Source organism: Peromyscus leucopus, chromosome 13 (genome assembly GCF_004664715.2).
Source record: "Peromyscus leucopus breed LL Stock chromosome 13, UCI_PerLeu_2.1, whole genome shotgun sequence".
Lineage (NCBI taxonomy): Eukaryota > Metazoa > Chordata > Mammalia > Rodentia > Cricetidae > Peromyscus > Peromyscus leucopus.
Genome location: NC_051074.1, coordinates 39,303,081 through 39,315,147, shown reverse-complemented (window position 1 = coordinate 39,315,147; position 12,067 = coordinate 39,303,081).

Here is a 12,067-nt window from a genome sequence, read left to right as displayed (position 1 = left end):
ATCATGCCCCAAACCAAGGAAATGTCCTGGCAGCCATCCTCTCGGCCCTCCTGTCTATATAATAATAAGACATTCAGGAGTTCCCAGAGTGTGAGCAGCAAGGTAAAGTGTCCATGCATTAGCATGAACAAAAATGTGTTGGGATAAGAGAATGCACTAGAATCAGGACAATGCTTTGTCTGGTGAAATGTAAATAGAAGCCATTCGTTCATTTACGTATTTGAAGACTAAAATAATGAGCCAAATAATGACGTCATCAAAAAGACAAGCCTCTTGTTCAGGGCTTCGTGGTGCCTGGGATGTGTTGAAGGGAAATCTAGCTACGTGCATCATTTTTCAGAGGCATATTTTCCATATCGAAACTCTAGTACCGGGTTGCCAGGCTTGCTCTGTGAAGAAGCCATGTTTGATAAATTAATGTTAGAGCATGCACTAGCCTACAGGCCTCCTTTGGTACCTAATAAAATACTTGAATGCTGTTGTCTTAGAAAATTTCAAGAGCGTGGTCACTACGTTGCTACTGACTGTGCACACCGTCTTGCACTGTGGAATCCTTGAATGTCTTCATCCTTTCCAAAAGGATGTCTCTGTCTCTCCTCAGCCCCAGAACTCCACCACAACCTTCTCGTCCAGCTCCTGGGTCCTCACCTCGTACTCTCCTTCTGTGAGTTTTGAAAATCTCACAGACAGATGAGGTCCTACTGTGCTCACTTCTTTGCTGAGCTTATTCACCCAGGTCATCACAATGTCAGGATTCCTTGTCGGAACGAGAGTACTTTTCCGAGATATATCATCTTCATTCATCTATCTGTTGATCGACACTTACGATAACACTATATAACAGAGATGTGAATGATTCTGCAATAAGCACTGAGCATGAGAGTGCAAATGTGTTTGTGTACACACTAGTTTTATTTCCCTTAGAAACATACCTGTACATGGGATTGTGGGATCATGGTTTTTATGTTTTCAAGTATACTACATATTTTCTCCTACAGGGCCTATACTAATGTACATTCCTACACATATTCCTTTGAACAAGCCTTGCTCTGTGCTAAAGTGAATGAGCATTCGCTTGATTACGGTAGGATTTCAGGGAACATGTTCCTGCTGTAGAAGGGATACAATGCCCCATCCAGTCCAAATGATAAACCTTTACCAGACCAGAACACTGAGGTAGGGCTTAGCTGGAGCAGACATGACCCAGGAGAAACAAGGTTGCCCACTGCATAAAAATCACTTGGGGCTCTGAATCACATGCTCGGCTCTGCCTTTCCCTTCAGTTTCATTTTTGATGGACTTTGCTGGTCACATACCTGGAAGTACAAGCTCCTGGAAGCCTAAACAAAAGGAGGGTTGGTACTAGAGATGTAAAAGCAGACTGCGTATAGTAAAGAGCATTTGTAGGCGTGGGCGGGGTAAATGGAGATCGTGGCTCTCTTCAAGCCCTGATAAAATTACTTACTGGCTGAAGGGTCTTACAAACCCCGTCTTGAGTCTAAGCAGTGCTATTTCGTGCCTCCACCTCAAGCATTTTCTCTCTGAAAAATCAGTGACCCAAAAAAGCATTTGATGATGAGAGGGTGCGGGGCCCCTGAGCTAATCTTGGAGATGGAGGCAGACACGGGGCAGCTCTGGATCAGGCTGGGGAGCCGAGGGGCGGCATGCCTGCTCTGTTTGGAGAGGGCTGTCATCAGCTGGCACGGTCCGAGCACTCAAGTCTTCTGTCAATAAGCACTTTATGGGGGAGATAAATGGATTTGGAGTTGAGGGTGGGAGGAGGGTGTCTGGGAAAGAATACAGACATTATCTGAACACTTCTCCCAAGCTGCTTCACCAGAGTGCTCAAGGACACAGACCACGCATTGAGGAGAGAAGGCCGATGAGAAGGAGGCTAGACTCTGCCTCTTTCAGAAAACAAGCCACAGCATTCTGGTCGAACATTAATAGGCTATGGTGATATTTTATTTGTACTGAAATGTGATTTTATTTGTATGTTAATAAATAAAGTTGCCTGGGGGTCAGAGCTAATAGCAAGCCATAGCAGAAGCCAGGCGGTGGGCGCACACGCCTTTAATCCTGACCACATGACAGGCAGATCTCTATGTGTGTTCAAGGATACAGCCAGCATGGAGACAGACGCCTTTAATCTCAATACCAACCATAGAAGACCTGGAGGTCTGTATAGACAGGCAGTAACGAAGAGGTCATGTGGTTGGGTTTACAATGAATGGGAAGGCAGAACAGAAAGTCAATAAAAAGACAGACACACAGGAAGTAGGTCTCTTTCTGAGGGAAGGACGACAGTGGCAGTGAAGGGTAAGAAAGGGTTTTTAGTATCAGCTCTTAGCTACTGCTCTGACCTCTTGGGCTTTTTTTTTTTTTTTTTTTTTGGTTTTTCGAGACAGGGTTTCTCTGTGTAGCTTTGCGCTTTTTCCTGGAGCTCACTTGTAGCCAGCTGCTCGAACTCACAGAGATCGCCTGCCTCTGCCTCCCGAGTGCTGGGATTAAAGGCGTGCGCCACCACCGCCCTCTTGGGCTTTTAACTCTGAATTTGGCTCTGTGTTTCTTATTTAATAAGACTCACATCTATAATAGGCAATCTTGAAGTATCAGGTCGGGAAAAGCTAGACTCCATCCCCACAACTTAAAGGCTGTTTCTAGTCCCTCATCTGATTATAAACTCTTTGAGGACCCATTACAGCACCCAAAAGTTTTTAGGTTCAAATCCCAACTCCACCAATTAGCCGCATAAGAGGCCACAGACAAATCACTTTTCATTCTACATCCCCTCTCCTGCCCGGGTCTGAAAAAAAAAATGGAGATTATGAGTCAGGGAGTAAATGAGATAATATACATTTAATCTGGTGCCCAAAACATTCAGGCACGCAGGAAATTTGAAGAATTGTGGCAGATACTGTTGGTAGCCCACCCACATCTCCATCCTCAGAGCTGCTTATGGAAAACATTTGTAACTGCACAGCTGCAAGAATATGATGAGTTCTCAGAGGCCAGAGCAGAAGTGTCTGAGACGTGATCTCCCAAGAAGCCATTCTCAGCCAGTGACAGATGGACAGTTAATGGACAGATACCCCTTGTCTGCATTAACTCTGAAGCACATTCCACACTATGGCCAGTGTATACTCTTTTGTCTCCCAGAGTCCTATAACAACTCAACACTAGCTACCCCCTCCCTCCCCCCCCCCCCCCCCCCCCCCCCCCCCCCCGCCAGTAACGGGCATCCTGGACCCCCTTTATCAGCTCGCCTGCCTTTATTGACTTACTCTTATTCTCCTGAGTGTGTTTCCAGAGATCACTTCCCAAAGACACGACTTGGACTCCGCTTTTTGTGTCAGGGACCAGCTGAATCTAAACCCAGGACATGGCTCCTTAGCAGTGGCTTCTTTTCCTGAACCCACCAGCATGCTTTACTTCTGTCCGTCTTCTGGTAGTCAGTGTTTACCCCAATAATGCTTCCAAGTCCACAGAAAAACTCAAACCAGAATCCAAATGCCAACAGGGCCTACACAGGCCCCAGTGCAGAGAGGTTATTTAGTCTACCCCGGAAAACGAAGGAAGAGTTCAAAGAGTCACTCCGTGGATTATAAAAATAGAGCTGAAGACTACTATTGATTGGTCACCAGACACGCCCTTCCCCCTGGGGACAGATCTGCTTTCTACACCTGAAACCACTCCAGATTCACTCCCCTTGACCTCAGGACTCCACACCTCCTTCCAGTCGCCTTCCCGGAGGCCTTTGCCATTACCTCATCACCATCTTCTCGGGTCAAGTTCTTAGGTAACCCTCTTCTATTTTCCAAATATGGAAAATATTTCACAGAGATTACGTTTGGGTGTGCCACTTCCTCAAGACCTAGAGGTCCTCACCTGAATCGTATTAGGACATTCTTCAGATTACCCTGTGTGTGTGGGGGGGATCACTGGATGCCTGATGTAGTCATAGGGTGTGGTTTCTTGGAACAGCCAGTCAGGGAAATCTCTCTCCCCACACTTCTGCCCTGACCTTTTGCTGAACTCTACCTCTGGGATCTTGAGGTCTGACTTAAGGGGAAGATAAATTCTAGAGTCATTGGACTGTGAACTAGTGCGCACTAGAGCCGTGGGGACTAACAGCAGACAATGGTGATACTGTTGGGTAACACTTGTCATCACTCCCTTGAGAACAGCTGGTGTCTTTGGTGTTCAAAGTGTCTGTCCTTACTTGGGAGAGATTCTCAAGGTTTGACCCATGAACCTCCTGTATTAAAACAAATTTCTCTCTCTGTCTCTTTCTGTGTCTCTGTTACTCTCTCTCTCTTCTCTCTGTCTCTAACTCTGTCTGTCTCTGTCTCTCTGTCCCTGTTACTCTCTGTCTCCGAGTCTGTCTCTGTTTCTGTCTCTGTCTCTCTCTCTCTGTTGATGTATGTACAGGTCTATGCATCCATGTGGAAGCTGGAAAATCTTGGGAATATTTCCTCAGGTTCTCTATCCACCTTTTTCTTTTTTCCAGCCTTTTGCTGGCCTGGAATTTGCCCAGGGATCCTCTTGTTTCTCCTTCCCCAGCATGGAGATTACAAGTACATTCCACGGCGTCCAGCTTGCTTGTTTGCTTGCTTTATTTATTTAATTATCTATCCATTTATTTATTGTCAGTTCTGAGGATTGAATTCTGGTCTCCATGCTTCAAAGGCAAGCACTGCCTCAACTAAACCATATTCCCCAAGCCTTTAAGGGGCATCAGATGCTGCCTGAAATGTAGACTTCTAGCCCAGCTCAAGCACATGAAGTCAGAACTGACTGTGGCGCTATCTCAGTCTACTTTAACAAGCTCTCTGGGTGACAAGGTGACAAACGATCACGTTGGTGGCACCATGTGCAGGAAGCCCTGGAGTCCTGGGATTTCCCTGTGGATGCATCTTATGCACAGTAAACTTTACAGCATTTTCCTCAACAGTATGGCACCCTGACACACACACAACTTTTGCTTGAAAAAGTCTCTGAGCCTCTTAGATAACTTGAAGCCAGAGCAACACCAGGTGGGAAGCTTCCTCAGACACAATCTTAGTGAGTCTTCTGTGGGACTTAGTGTTGGGGGGAGCCACACTGTCTTGTGACTTGACTTTTTCGTTCTTTTGGAACTTATGTGCAAGTTCAACTTGGTCCTGCCTTCCTACTCCACAATTTCATCTACAAGGCCTTGCCCTGGATTTAGATGGTAATTTGTTCTCAATTCCTCCACATGGTACACCCAGAAGACAAACATTACAGGGTGATCATTATATACTCTTGAATTGATTTGTATCCTTGCAAAGTAAATAGCAGGTTGCCCTGTGTATTGTAATTTCGGCAAATTGTATTTGTCTGTAGAGCTCATCCAACCCTTACTCTGCTGTTGAGTATTGCATTTAATGCTGTGTGGTCCTTAATTTTGTTGTTGTTTGTGGTAGGCAGATCAAAGATGGCTCCCAGTGATGGCAGACTCTTTGTCTTCATGTCATTGTGCAGGTACTGATCGTGGGCTAGACCTAATGACTTGCTCCTGGTGGATGAAATGATACTACTGCTGCTTTGTGATGAGATGTTGTTTTTGATTAGATCCCCAAACTATGACTTTCTCTTTTGCTCTCTCATGTGCTGGCTCTCATGTAAGCCAGCTGAGTGTTTGCAAGTTGCCTTATGGGAAACCTAGTATCAAGGACCAGAGGAAGGCTGCCAGGCAACAGCCAGCAAGGCACTGAGGTCTTCTACCCTGGATCAGAAAGGAACTAAATCATGCCAACAGTGTTGTGGCTGAATTTGGAAACAAATCCTCCCCTAGCCCAGTTGAGATTTGAGATAAGCATGGCTCTTGCCAAAGCTTGATTACAGCATTATAGAAGACCTTGAGCCAAGGAGTCAGCTAAATCATACTGGTTGATAGAATAAGTGTTTGCTGAATTGAGAGGTGAATTTGATGTACTTGGTTGCACAGCCCTAGATAACAAATATGCTTTTAATCATTGTATCCCCCCCAGGGTGGACCTCTACCACATTTCCCTTGCTTACCTCCTACAAAACATCCAACTCTGACTACCACAAATGTTGCAAACACCTTGAGTTAAAACCCACTTCTGGGTCTATGCAGACAGTTCCTTGGTGTGTTTATGTTCAGTGAACTGCTGGGAAAACTGGGGAAGCACTTGAAATCCAGGTGCTGAAGGAACTACGAGTCTTGCAACTTTTAAAAGCAGGCAATTTCCCCAGAGACATTCTTTGCAGATGGACAGTCTCTGAAGGGAAGGAAAGGCTATCTGATAGATGGGTGTTTTCCATGGTAGATTAAGGAATACTGAGGCTAATCAACATGATTATTTGAAGGTTTGGTGTCTTGCCTTTAGAAAACACTCCAGTTTTTCATTCTTCTTACCCACGCTTCAGGCATGAGAATTTAGAAGCCTGGGGAGGCAAGCCTTTTCAAAGCTGAGTGGACACATCCATAACTATTAAAATAACGTCTCTCTGTTTGGATTTAGTAGATGGCCTCAAGTTCCTGGGAATGAACGTGTGCAGAGACCCTGCATCCATGAGAAGACCTGTCATGTTATTTTTTACAGTAGGCCAAGATATATTTGGAAGTCACTGGACTGTGGCTGTCTTACATCAAAAGACATTTCATAACAGGACACCACCATGCCCCATTTACAGTAATAGCATGCACGGCTCTGGCTGGGCTGCTGAGGGCAAATAAAATGTGTTCTCGTAACATAAACAGCCTCACCTTCCCTCTGAGGACTGAAGGACCATGAAAGATTTATTTGTGTGGGTTTTTGGAATATGAGGACACGTGCAAAAACATGTTAAACATACATTGAAGCACAGAGGCAGCCAGGGAGACTAGCAAGTACAGAAGAGTGATTGTCCTAAATAAAAGCTAAATTCTAGAGTCTTCTGCTAGATAGTATTGGGGAAGAGAATATCAGAGGCACAAAACACATTAGAAGTCTTCTGAGTTTAGGCACCTCATTATTTTTTTGCTTTGGTCCCCAGTGATTTTTTTTTGGAAAGGTAAATTGAATGTAAAATCACAATTAGATTCTTCATCTTAAATGCCCTGACATATAGTTCCATGGTATTACATAATTTTGTGTAACTGTCATTACCATCCATCTTGATCATTGTCTTGTTGTAAAACTAAAAATCTATACCAGCTAAACCATTAACCTCCTACCCCTCATCAACCCCAGGCCCTGGCAACCCACCTCCACATAACTTTCTAACTCTATGACTGTGACTATCCTATGCATAAGGGCTCATCTTGGTTGCCAACTTGACGTATCTGGGAAGAGGACAACTATCAAAGAATTGTCTCCATCAATTTAGCATCTGTTGACATGTCTGTGGGAGCATGTCCTTGTCTACATATTGACATGTGGGTGGAGCCAGCCAATGGGGGGGGGAGCCAGGCAGAGGAGTTTGGTTGTATAAGATAGGCAACTGGTGGTGAGCTCAGAAGCAAGACAGTAAGCAGGTAGCACATTCCCATGGTCTCCACTTCAAGTTCTTGATTTGCTTCTCTTGACACTGGACTATAACCTGTATGATGCTTTTGGTCATGGTATTTATTGTAACAGGAAGCAAACAAAGATAATGTGCGTGTCAAATAAATAGAGCTTTTACATTATTTGTCTTTCTTTGACTGGATAGTTTCATGCAACAAAATGCCCTCAGGTAACTGACATCAGAATTTCCTGTCTGTGGCTGAACGATACTTCGTTGTGTGCATCTACCACAGTGTGTTTTTCTGTCCAAATATGGAAGAATGCCCGCCTTGATCTTATGAACTATGCTGCGATGAACAGAGACTACAGGTACGTCTTCAAAATTCTGTGCTTAGTTATTGACCAATATCCATGCAGGAATAGAGTTGCTAATTTCCTTTGTAATTTTTTGAGGTGCCACCATACAGTCTGCCACAGCAGTCATACCATTTTGTATTCCCATCCACATTATACGAGGGCTGTAACTCATCTGTGTCCCAGCAACATTTCTTCTGTTTTCTGTTTGTATGAGGGCCATGCTGGCCAGGGTGAAGCGGTACTTCCTGGTAGTTGCGACCTGCACTTCCTAAGTGCAGGGTGGTGTTAACTATCCTGCCCTGCATGTGATGGCTATTTGTATGTCTTCTTTGGGGAAATTTCTGTTCAAGATGTTTTGCCCATTTTCAATCTGAGTTATTTTTTTTTCTGATGTTGAGTTGTAAGCCATCTCTGTATGTGCTGGATTTGGGCCCTCCTCAGATGGATAATTTGCAAATATTTTCTTCCATTCTGTGGGCTGATGCTTTACTTTGCTGATTTTTTTTTATTATGTGGTTTAAAATTTTTTTCGTTAAGTCTAATTTGACTACTTTTTCTTTTCTTACCAACACTTTTTGTGCTGTACTCAAGTCATTGCCAAATCCAACATTATGAATCTTGTGGCCTAATTTCTTTTAAAGCATTTTACACTTTTAGGTCACATAAGTTTTTTATGCATACTGAATTATTCTTTTTGCATGCCAGAGTAGGTCAGGGTGTAGCTTCATTCTTTTGCATGCAGATATTCAGTTTCTCCAGCATTATCTTTTAAGTGGCAACCATTTTATTCCCTCAATGAAGGCGCTGAGGTGATGTGGAAGAGACACATCGAATCTGAATGTCTGGCCCCTGGTCGTTGCTGTCCCTAGGCACTGACAATCAACACAAATTTAAATTGTGTAGAAAGCAAAAACAACATATTTTCTTATGATGTAATTGAAAACAAGAGTGTACCTCTGAGGCTGGCAGGGCACTTGATGGCTTCACAATATGTTCACAAGTTCTCTGGAATTCTTCCCTGGAAACTTAGAGGGTAATTCTTCTCCCATGAGATGTGAGCTAGACTCAGTAACTGGACACCTAAAGACTAGTATGTGGCAGAAATGGCGTTTTGTGGCTTCTGAGGCTAGGCAGGCCTTAAAAGGCATTGTGGTTTCTAGCTTGGTGTCTCTCTTTTTTATGCATGCAGGCATGTGGGTGTGTGTTTGTATACACACCCATTTGCATGCAGGTGTGCATGCACTTTGGTGTGTATGTATATGTGGGCCAGAAAATAACTCTGGATGTTTCTCATTAGGAGTCTTCTTCCTTTTTATTTTATTTTACTTATTTTATTTTTGAGGTAGTCTCTCCATGGGGCCTAGAACTTACTGATCAGGCCAGTCTGGCTGGCCTGTTAACCTCTAGAGACTTGTCAGTCTCTGCCCCTCCAGTGCTGAGACTGCAAGCATGCGCCACCATGCCCAGTTCCATTACACAGGTTCGGGTCCACGTGCTTGGTGACAAGTGCTTTCTGAGCTGCCTGCCAGCCTCACTGCATCTCTCTTGATGACTTCTCCAGGGGGTGTCAGCTGCCAGTCTGACGCTTGGTCTTCTTGAGCAGTCGGCTTCCTGCCCATGTCCATCTCAGTGGAAGCCTATCTCCCCGACATTGGCTAGCCTTCTGGGAGGGCCACAGTCCTAGCCAACATCTTCACTGCTAGACCCTGAGAGACCCTGAGCAAGAATCACCCACCTGAATTACTGCGCCATTTCTGTCCTGATCCACAGACACTGATGTAAGAAGAGTCTATTGGGATAAAAGGAGTGTGCCACCACTGCCCAGCCAGGACATTCTTTTTACCAAGACCTCAGAACGCATATCTAGCTGCCTGTATGTGGTCTGCAGCTGATGTTCTTAGGCTACGCCGCCAGCCCACCCTGTGAGAACAGCCTACAGGAAAAATGTCCCTTTTCAAGGCCTGATGTTGGAGCCACGGGGAAACATTCCAACTCAAGGCCATATTAAAACAGGCACCAGACCTGGGTCCTAGCTCTGGCTCCATCCAGGTTTCGATGTGTCATTATTGGCTCGATTCATTTTCCTTTGAAGGCCTCTGTTCACTAAGTACTTTCAGCTGGGAATCTCATCAGCAACATTAAACAGGAAAAAAAAAATACCAAGCAAGTATAGTGTAGGTAGAAGCCTGCCTATGGAGCTGTGAGAAAATACTGCTATCTAGAGGACTCACATTTCAGTCAGATACCTGCCGATGGACTGTCTCAGCTTTGCCACTGACTGGCTCCATAATCTTGGATGAATCACCTTATTCTTGTCAACTTCTGCCCCTGCTTCTGTAAGTGATAGCAATTATAGCAATTAACGTTTATCTGTTGGCTACATTTAAGACATTAGATAAAGTTGCATGTATTGTCTTTAACACAGCTCTGGGACAGAGAGACTATTATTAACCATCTTACAGGTGAAGGAGGCTGAGAGCTAGTGAGAGATGAATCCAAGATTCAAACCCAAACCCTTGACTACAGGTGCCATGGTAACTCTGAGTCAGTTTCAGTTTGAATTGGAATTATGGGTGCTAGGATTCAGATGAGACCCTGAAATGATCACATGAAATGTGGACTATGCAGAGACTGAATGGGGGCAGGTGTTCAACTAAACCCAGAACAACAGAAATTGTTCATAAGGTTGGCGTTAGGACACATCCGTTTGCTTCTAGAATCTAGGGACCACTGGTTCTAGAGAAAAGGAAAGGTTTGGTCTCTCTTTGATAGCAGCCACTATAATGAGAGGTGGGGTTGCAAGAGAGCCAGGCAAGGGTATAGGGACTGAGATATCAGCATGCACACTATCTGCAGAACTGGTGCCAGAAGGCTCTGCAGTGATTGACAAGGATGCATCACCATGGATATCAACAACCTTGGCAGAGGATGCCACCCCAACAGCAACTGAATTCTCACACAGACGTCAGTAACAGAGCCATTCATTAGCCTTAGTAAGTCAGGCAGGAAAACATAAAGATCTCAGATGTTACACGAGTTTGCAGAGCGCACACACGTTAGTCAGCTTCCCCGCACTGTGATGAAACACCAAAGATAAGGAACTTAGAAGAAAGTGAAGCTCCTTTGGGCTCATGACTTCAAAGCTTTCAGTCTGTGGTCCGTTGGCAATGGAGGTGTGAGCCTACGATGAGGCAGAGTTACCTAGTGCGGGAGCGGTTTACATGCTAGGGCAGAGGCTACCCCAACAGAATGGGATCGAGGCCAAGGGACCAATGTCCTCTTCTCTGTCACTCTCCCAGTCACTCAACTTCAGTTCCACTAGGACTCATCCCCTTCTTGCCACAACCTCCTCATAGGAATTGCTGCCCGTTAGCACATGGGCTTCAGGGAACATTTAAGACCCAAATCTTGAAAGCTAATGGTGAGACATCAAGGGAGACAGAGAACTAAATTGTGTGGGGGGGGGGAATTGAGGGAAAGCTTAAATTCCTACAGAACAGCAGTGCATGTTCCTATTTTCGTCCTCAGGCTTGGGGTTCTAGTGATGAAATGAGAGTGCTATTCTGCCACGCCCTGTAAAGATCTTTGCTTTGTCTCATGACCCCAAGAATATAGAACATCAGAGTCAATGGACCAAAACACTCCAGTTGACTGGGTGTGGAGGCACACATGGGTGTTGTCCCAGCTCGCAGTCGGTGAAGGGAGCAGGACCAGCATTTTAAGGTCAGATGCCTGGGTAACCTGAAAAGCTGTCTAAATGATGACAATAAAAAGTATCATAGGCTGACAGAGCAGACTCTCTCTCTCTCTCTCTCTCTCTCTCTCTCTCTCTCTCTCTCTCTCTCTCTCTCTCTCTCTCTCTCTCTGTGTGTGTGTGTGTGTGTGTGTGTGTGTGTGTGTGTGTGTGTGTGTGTAAAGATTCCCTAATGTCAATGTGTTGCCCCAGGACTGATATTAAAGTATGGAAATCTCTGTTCCTTGGTCCCTGCACTACTTAGTAAGAAAAGTGCATGATCTTTCTGACTGGCCTTGGGGGTCTACAGAGAAAGATGTCTGGCCTGGACAGACTTATTGGCTCGTGACTTCTGGGAAGCTAAACTCCTTTTGGGAAGAGAGTTTGCAGCTGTCTTACTGAGGTGAGTGCTGGAAAGGTGAGCATGAGAGGCGGTGATGTGAAGATTCTGTGTCATCTTCCCCTCCCTCCCCCCCCACCCCAGGAAGGGCTTGGGGTG